The sequence below is a fragment of the Dromiciops gliroides genome, chromosome 4, assembly GCF_019393635.1.
Source record: "Dromiciops gliroides isolate mDroGli1 chromosome 4, mDroGli1.pri, whole genome shotgun sequence".
In the NCBI taxonomy this organism is placed as follows: Eukaryota; Metazoa; Chordata; class Mammalia; order Microbiotheria; family Microbiotheriidae; genus Dromiciops; species Dromiciops gliroides.
Genome location: NC_057864.1, coordinates 232,954,279 through 232,963,237, shown reverse-complemented (window position 1 = coordinate 232,963,237; position 8,959 = coordinate 232,954,279). Strand labels below are relative to the sequence as shown.

Here is an 8,959-nt window from a genome sequence, read left to right as displayed (position 1 = left end):
AGAGAGCAGAGGTGATGAACTTTTCTGGTCTCCATGGTAAGGGAACTACCTGTTATTGAAATAGCTTAAAGCTATTTTGTGTTAACGCTTCATTGCCAGTTAAGGGAGGCAACCTGGAAAGCTATAGACCCCAAAATGCTGCTTCATTGAAAAAGTGTAAAGTGTGGTACAAGGAGTCTTAAGTAGCTATCACCACTGCTAGGGCCTGAGGAGTAGATGCAATGGTCAGTCCTGCGTGGATCCCAAGGTATCTTGGCTGCTGGGGGCCTTCAATAACCCAAAATACATGACCCAAGGTTCCGATGGTGGTGCAAAGACCTTAATCCCAGGTGATAATATTGGACCAGAAATCTCAGCTTCTATTATGAAGATTAAAAACAAATGTTTATTATGAAGATTTTTGATGGTGTCAAAACATCCATTCAGTGGCAAGAGAGAAATGTCACTGCCATTATAGGACCTGGAGGAAAGTGGATGATGTCTCCTAAAGCCAAAGAATCCATGGACAAAAACGAGATGGGAAAAAAGGCCCCTTAAAGACACTCATAGTAGCTGGACATTCTTCTATGAATCTACTGCTTTGTAAAACTTTTGACCTTTATGCTAATGTGCTCCATGTGTCTCCAATGAAGCCTACAAAACCTTTTACATGGATGTAAATATTGTCATGATTCGGGATAATATTGAAGGCAAATACAGAGTGGCATCGAGCACATGATTGTTGATGGTGTTGGAGAGTATCAAACTCATCATCAAAGAAACAAGCAAAAGTATTGCTGAATTAGCCTTTGAATATGCCAAGAACAGTCACCAAAGCAGCATGACTGTGTGCACAAAGCAAATATACAAATGTCAGATGGGTTTTTTTTTCTCTTAAAATGTAAGGAATTTGCAGAAAATTGTAAAAATATTAAGTTTAATGAGATGTGTCTTGATATGGTATGTTTGAATATGGTACAAGATCCATCCCAGTTTGATATTCTTGTGATGCCAAACTCCTATGGGGACATCCTTAGTGATTTATGTGCTGGACTGACAGGAGATCTTGGTGTCATACCGAGTGGACCCAAAGGAATTGCAATCTTTGAATCAGTTCATGGCATAGTCCCTGACATTGCTGAGAAGGACATGGCCAGTTCCACTGCCCTGCTTCTGAGTGCTGTAATGATGCTGTGGAACAGCATCATGTATGACCATGCAGCAAAGATTGAGACCACCTGTATTGCAACAATTAAAGACAGAAGGAGTTTGACAAAAGATTTGGGAAGAAATGCCTGTGCTCAGGCTTCACAGAGGAGATCTGCTACTGAGTAAAAGACCTAGATTAAGGGAAAGTTTTGTAGCAGTCACTCCTAATGGACATAACAGAAAAACCTATTGTAAACTATTTATTATCTGTATGCATTGGGGTTGCATATTTCTTGACAAACCAAATATTCTAATTTGGACCTTTAATAATTATGTGCTCAGGGACACAAATGACCCTTTGGCACCTGTTTCCAATGCACTTTTTTCGAATGCTTTGCTTTATTAATTAAATGTTTCTTTCTGGTGAAATTGTTTTGTATATCATAAGGATGGATTCCTGTCCTGTAGTTTCCCATTACATTCAACCATTTTACACTTCAGTTAGAAGTTTTTTTCTCAACTGAAAAACTTGCTGCAAATATCTAGATACTGAATTATCAGAAGAAACAGCTAACTTTAAAAAAATAAATAAAAGTATTTTATTATTTTCCGGTTACATATAAGGACAGTTTTCAAAATTTGTTTTCATAGGATTTTTAGTTCCAAATTTTTCTCCCACCTTCCCTTCCCTCCCTCCTCCCCAAGATGGAAAGCAATCTGATATAGGTTATATATGGAAATAGCTAACTTTTTAATGAAAATTCCTATTTTTCTTGGAGTATGTAAAGTATAATAGAAAAACAATACTAACATAGCATGAAATAACATTCTTATAAAAAAATAAATGGGTATAAGAGGAATTTCCTGGGAGATTTACATCAAAGAGGGTACAGATGATACATTTTAAAGTTGTGTACCATGCTAAGAAATAAAGAGATTTGTTCCCCAAAAGATTTATTGTATGCATGAATAAAGATTAAAAACCTGAAAAAAAAAAAGGGCAGCTAGGTGGCTCAGTGGATAAAGCACCGGCCCTGGACTCAGGAGTACCTGAGTTCAAATCTGACCTCAGACACTTGACACTTACTAGCTATGTGACCCTGGGCAAGTCATTTAACCTCCAATGCCCTGCAAAAAAACAAACAAACAAAAAACCAACAACAACAAAAAAACCAAGCAGGCTAACCATCCCATTCAAAAAGCACAACAAGAGGGCAGAGCCAGGTCTTCACATAATGTTCCCATTCAGAAACTAAGGCTGAAGATATGAAGATAGCAATCACTGTAATCCAGAAATACACAAAAATCCAACCTAGAAGAAACAAAAACTACAAACAGAAAAAATGGACTTTCCATAGGCACTACATAGCTATCTAAAATAAATGAATCAAACAACAAAAAATAAAATAAGAGTCCTAGAGGAAGGAATACAAAGAAGAACAAATAGCTTAGAAGAGAAAGCAGTAAATCTTACCCAAGTAACTTACTTCATGAAAATTAGAATAGATTAAACAGAAATCAATGATTCCTTGGGACAACAAGAAATATCAGAACACAATTAAAAGTTAGAAAATAGAAGAAAACATAAGTATCTAATATTAAAAAAAACACCCACCAAACTGGCCTGAAAAGCAGGTCAAGCAGAGATACTTTAAGAATCACTGCACTCTTAAAGCCATAATTTTTCTTTCTTTTTTTTTTTTTCAGGGCAATGGGGGTTAAGTGACTTGCCCAGGGTCACACAGCTAGTAAGTGTCAAGTGTCTGAGGCCGGATTTGAACTTAGGTACTCCTGAATCCATGGCCGGTGCTTTATCCACTGCGCCACCTAGCTGCCCCCATAATTTTTTAAAAAAAGATATAGTGCCTGGGCACTATATCTCAAGAAATCATAAATGGAAATTGCCTAGTTCTATTAAAACTAGCAGACAAAGTAAAGACAGAAAGAATCCAGGGGCAGCTAGATGGCACAGTGGTAAAGCACTGGCCGTGGATTCAGGAGTACCTGAGTTCAAATCTGACCTCAGACACTTGACACTTACTAGCTGTGTGACCCTGGGCAAGTCATTTAACCCTTATTGCCCTGCAAAAAGACAAAACAACAACAACAACAAAGAATCCATTGATTACTTCCTGAAAGAAATCTCAAAAGGGAAAGTCTTTTTTTTTTGTTTGTTTTTTGTTTTTTGCAGGGCAATGAGGGTTAAGTGACTTGCCCAGGGTCACACAGCTAGTAAGTGTCAAGTGCCTGAGGCCAAATTTGAACTCAGGTCCTCCTGAATGCAGGGCCAGTGCTCTATCCACTGTGCCACCTAGCTGCCCCTAGCTTGTATATTGTTAAGACTTTCCCTTTTGGGCAGCTAGATAGCGCAGTGGATAGAGCACTGGCCCTGCATTCAGGAGGACCTGAGTTCAAATTTGGCCTCAGGCACTTGACACTTACTAGCTGTGTGACCCTGGGCAAGTCACTTAACTCCAATCGCCTCACCAAAATAAATAAATAAATAAATAAAAAACAATATACAAGCTAAAATTCAGAGCTTCCAAGTCAAATGAATAAAAAAATTGTAGGCATCCAGTAAGGAGATTCAAATGTGATCATTTTATTGCTGAGAAGAGCCAAGTCTATCATAGTTGATCATCTCACAACCATTCAATTGGTTTTGCTCACTTTACTCAGCATCAGTTCATGTAAGTCTTTCCAGGTTTTTTTGAAATCAGTCTGCTCATCATTCCTTTTTTTTTTTTTTTTTTTTGGTTAGGCAATTGGGGTTAAGTGACTTGCCCAGGGTCACACAGCTAGTAAGTGTCAAGTATCTGAGGTTGGATTTGAACTCAGGTCCTCCTGAATCCAGGGCTGGTGCTCTATCCACTGTGCCACCTACCTGCCCCCTGCTCATCATTTCTTACAGCAAAATAGTATTCCATTACATTCATATACCACAACTTGTTTAGCTATTCCCCAATTGATAGGCATCCCCTCAATTTCCAATTCTTTGCCACTACAAAAAAAGAGCAGCTATAAATATTTTGTACATATGGATCCTTTCCCCTTTCTTATGATCTCTTTGTGATACAGTAGCATTGCTGGATCAAAGGGTATGCACAGTTTTATAGCCCTTTGGGCATAGTTCCAAATTATTCTCCAGAAGGGCCGGATCAGTTCACAACTCCACCAAAAATTCATTAATGTTTCAATTTTCCCACAGCTTCAACATTTATCATTTTCTAGAACTAAATTCTCAATACACTCTAGGGATACTGCCTGCCTACCCCTATTCAGAAACCTTGGGACTAAGGCCTGGGTCCACTATCTCTGAGATTTAGGGATGAGCTCATGAACTATTCTATTCTCAATCCTGTTGCAGAGTCTCTTGCTGCTGACCTCGATCTCTTCTCTGGGTGGGCTAAGCATAAGCTCTCCTCTGGGAGAACCTACCATGTTGCCTATTCAGAGTTCTGGGGTTGGTAGTCCTAGCTCACTCCTGTTCCATAGTTCCTGCCTTGGTTACTGGTGTGTCAAATTTGTGATCTTAGACTGGAAAATGCCCCACTATGGTCTCTGTTCAGATTTCCCAATCACTATTTGTTCTGGTAGTTTTCTTACATCTTTGTTTAAGTTGCTGTGGGAGTGTAGGGGAATAGTTAGTATATTGCCTACCCCTATTTTACTATCATGGCTAGTCCCCTGAGCAATCTGGTAAGCTGTTCCTTTCAGGAAGGTGCTGTGTTTTCTCATTCTTCTGATTTTTCCTCTGATTGCCTTCCCTCTTTTATTGTCTAATGCCTCAAATAAAGTCCTCCTCTCAACTTAGGTTGAGAAACCCAAAAATCCATACATCAGTTGAGTTGTTGTTTCACAAGTATAACCTTAAAAACCCTGAAAAGTCATTTGTATATGAACAGATGGCTAACAATGCACTGTGGTCATCCTCACTTCCAGTCAATATTTGTGTCTCAAAGAGGTGTGCTTTCACTAAAGTCCTCTCAAATAGTCTGTGACTCTTCTTCAAAGCGCTTGTATTTATGTGGCTGTGGTTCTTCTCAAGGTGGTTTTATCTGTATTTCTCACACAAATTTACTTTTCTGTCCCCATTTAGTAAATAAAAGGTCCACATACAAAAAAGGTAGAACCTTAACAATAGTTTTCAATTCCTTAGAACAAATGTTCATACCAATTATCTACTGGGAAATAACTTTTGCTCTTATATATTTGCTATTCGCTATATAGCTTAGACATCAGATATTTATCAGACATTTTTGGTGCAAAGATTGTTTCCCAATTGAGTTTCCCATTTTAGTTTTTTGCTGTATTGATTTTGTTAGTGTAAAAACTTTTCAATTTCACATAATCAAAATTATCTACTTTAATTTTTGTGATCTCTATCATTGGCTAAGAATTTTCTTGAAAGCCATGTTTGTGAAATGTACCTCCTTCCATTTTCCTGTATTTTTAAAGGTGAGTTGACTTTTTATATTTAGGAAATACATTCTAGATATGGTGTAAGATGCTGGTCTAAATTGTTATGGGCCCAGAGTACCCCAGAAGTTCTTTGGGGTACATCAAAGAACCTTCTCCTTAAGAAACTGAAACAAAGGACAGACACACCTAAAGAGATAAGTGGAACCTGATCAGGACTGAGCTAGCCCCAGGACCACCACCCTTCATTCCAGTCTCCCTCACCCCTGGGGAGATAAGATTAAGTATGGCTGCTGCCTTTGTGGAGGGAGAAGAGAAAGATGGCTTGAGAGATCTGAAGCCACCCCTCACCCAACTCCTCTAGCCACCACCAGTTGGGGATGGTCCTCCCTCAATAGGGGAACTTTCCACAGTCAGACGATCACCTCATTGGACCACCATCGGACCTCTATAAAAGTATCTACCTATCTCCTGCTCGAGGAGATTGGTATCTCAGAGCCACATTCTGTGCCATGCCTTTCTCCCCATGAGAAGAAGTCCAAGGATTTCTCTCCTGGTTTCCTTTCCCCAGCCCCTAAATAAACTACTATCTTAATCTATTGGATTTGTGTGCAAGAGGGTGTAATTCCTTTGTTTTTTGGTGAGGCAATTGGGGTTAAGTGACTTGCCCAGGGTCACACAGCTAGTAAGTGTGAGGTGTCTGAGGCCAGATTTGAACTCAGGTCCTCCTGAATCCAGGGCCGGTGCTCTATCCACTGAGCCACCTAGCTGCCCTGGGTGTAATTCCTTAAAGAGGAATTTTTAAAAAATTGATGTTAAAATTTGTTTTTACATATATTTTGGAAAATAAAATTCTGTTCAATAAAAAAAGAAATAAAAAGTGACATCATAAGCAAAAAAAATAAAAAATAAATAAAGAGGAATTCCTAAGGACCTTAAATCCCTATCCCTATCCCAAACCTCCTACCCTATTTTTCCCTATGACAAAATCTACTTTTTTGCAAAACTCTTTTAAAAATTTTACCAGGACTTCTTATCAAACAGGTGTCTTTCTCTTAGAAGTTGATTTTGGTGGGGGTTTGTTGAACACTGGACCACTATGGAGTTTGACTTTTTTATTCTTATTTGTCTAATCTGTTTCTCTGATATACTTTTCTATTTTTAAACCAGAACCAACTATTTTTTTTGTTTTGTTTTGTTTTTTCTGGGCAATGAGGGTTAAGTGACTTGCCCAGGTTCACACAGCTAGTTAAGTGTCAAGTGTCTGAGGCTGGATTTGAACTCAGGTCCTCCCGAATCCAGGGCTGGTGCTTTATCCACTGCGACACCTAGCTGCCCCCCGCCAACTAGTTTTAATGATTATAGCTTTATAATACACTTTGAGGTATGAAAGTGCTATTTTCCCTTCATGCCTATATTTTTCATTATTTCCTTTGAGATGCTAGACCTTTTGTTTTTCCAAATGAATTTTGTTAGGTTAGACAGAAAAAAATATTCATAGTAGCACTTTTTGTGGTAGTAAAGAACTGGAATAGCTAAACTAGGGAATAGCTAAACAAATTGTGGTATAACTGATGAAATATGTGGGAGCAGTATCCTAAGGCATACTCCAGGTGGTTAAGTTAGCTTTTCCTTAAAAGGTATTGAAACTCTATACAAATTTAATTAGTCTTCTGAAAACTAAAGCTAGGGTCTTAGAAGTAGCTTCACAATTTGGAACAATGCCCAAAGGGCTATAAAACTGTGCATACCCTTTGATCCAACAATAACACTGCTAGGTTTATATCCATCCCAAAGACATCCCACAAAAGAGAAAAAGACCTATTTATACAAAAATTTTATAGCAGCTCTTTTTGTGGTGTCTGAGAATTGGAAATCAAAGGAATACCCATCAGTTGGGGAATGGCTAAATAAACTGTGGTATTGTTGTTGTTTGTCCTTCATTCTGGAAGAGGCCCATTACAAAAAGGGTTATGTCATGACTTGCACTGAATTGGATTTAAGTGAAGGAAGCCTGTGCAAACTCACCAACCTCACTCTTTCCTCCAGAACCATCTGGGTCCAGGGCCAAGATATACATCAGGACAACTAGAGGTGGCCCTGGATGTTTTAATGCAATTGGGGTTAAATGACTTGCCCAGGGTCACACAGTTAGTAAGTGTCTGAGGTGAGATTTGAACTGAGGTCCTCTTGACTCCAGGGCCAGCAGTCTTCACTGCACCACCTAGCTGTCCCCTGTGGTACATGATTGTGATGAAATATTATTGTGCTATAAGAAATGACAAATGGGACAATTTCAGAAAGGCCTGGAAATACTTATATGAACTGATGCATAGTCAAGTGAGTAGAACCAGGAGAGCATTGTGCACAGTGACAGCAATACTGTTTGATGAACTGTGAATAACTTAACTATTCTCAGTAAATATGGGGGTTATTTAGGTGAATAAATTTAGAGTTAAATGTAGAAACAAGGATAACAAAAGTAAAATATGACTTGTCAGCTTTTTAAACTTTCTGCCACCTCTGGCCTATGGGTGTGCTGGCCGCTGCCGCTATGGCCTGCAGCCGTGCCTCACTTGGGCAGGTTTGCCTTCAGTCCTCTCCAACTTTCTCAGTTCACTCTTTTTCTCCTTCACTCCAGCTCCCTTGCACTTCTTCTCCCACCAACCTCTCAGCATCTCTAGCGTTTCTGTACCAACTGACCTTCTATCATTCCCCCTTTCCGTCTAACTTCCCTCTCTGGACCATAGTGATGAACCCCTGAAAAACCCCTAACTCTGTACTCCCGCCAACCCCCAGCATCTCTAGCATCTCTTTTTATTAACTTCCTCTCTCAGGTGAAACTCAGGCTGGCCGCCCCAGGGCCGGCTGAGACCTGTGCTGCGTGTGTTGGAATCTGGTGGCTGGGTGAAGCAAACCCCAGCGTCCTTCCAGTTTTTCGTGGGCCTCTCCGCTGTGGGCAGGGCCACTCCATGCCTTGTCCACAGTTTAGCCCGGCTCAGAGACACCCCCCTCCTCCAAGCTGAAGTGGAGGGGGAGGGGCAGCTCTGTTCAGGGAGCCTGAGGCTAATTTTAATGCCTACATTATACAAAATGACTAATATGGTAATAATGCACATCTATAACCTATATCTGATTGCTTACTGCTTCAGGAAATGGGGGCAAGGGATGAAAGGGGGGATAGAGTTTGGAACTCAAAACTTTAAATAAAAACTGTTTATTATTATTTTTAAAAGGAATATTAAAATTGTTTTTCATGTAATTGGGGAATATATATATATATATTTTAAAAAATTTATTTATTTAAAGTTTTGAGTTCCAAATTCTATCCCTCTTTCATTCCCTCCCTCAGTCCCCTCCCCCCTCCCCCAAGTTGCAAGCAATTAGTATAGGTTATACTTGTGCAATTATG

The 8,959-nt window shown here is 39.4% G+C and overlaps 1 pseudogene; it reads left to right on the top strand.

Annotated features, from left to right (window-relative positions):
• Positions 1-221: 221 nt before the first annotated feature.
• LOC122726723 lies at positions 222-1,328 on the top strand (annotated as a pseudogene).
• Positions 1,329-8,959: the final 7,631 nt, after the last annotated feature.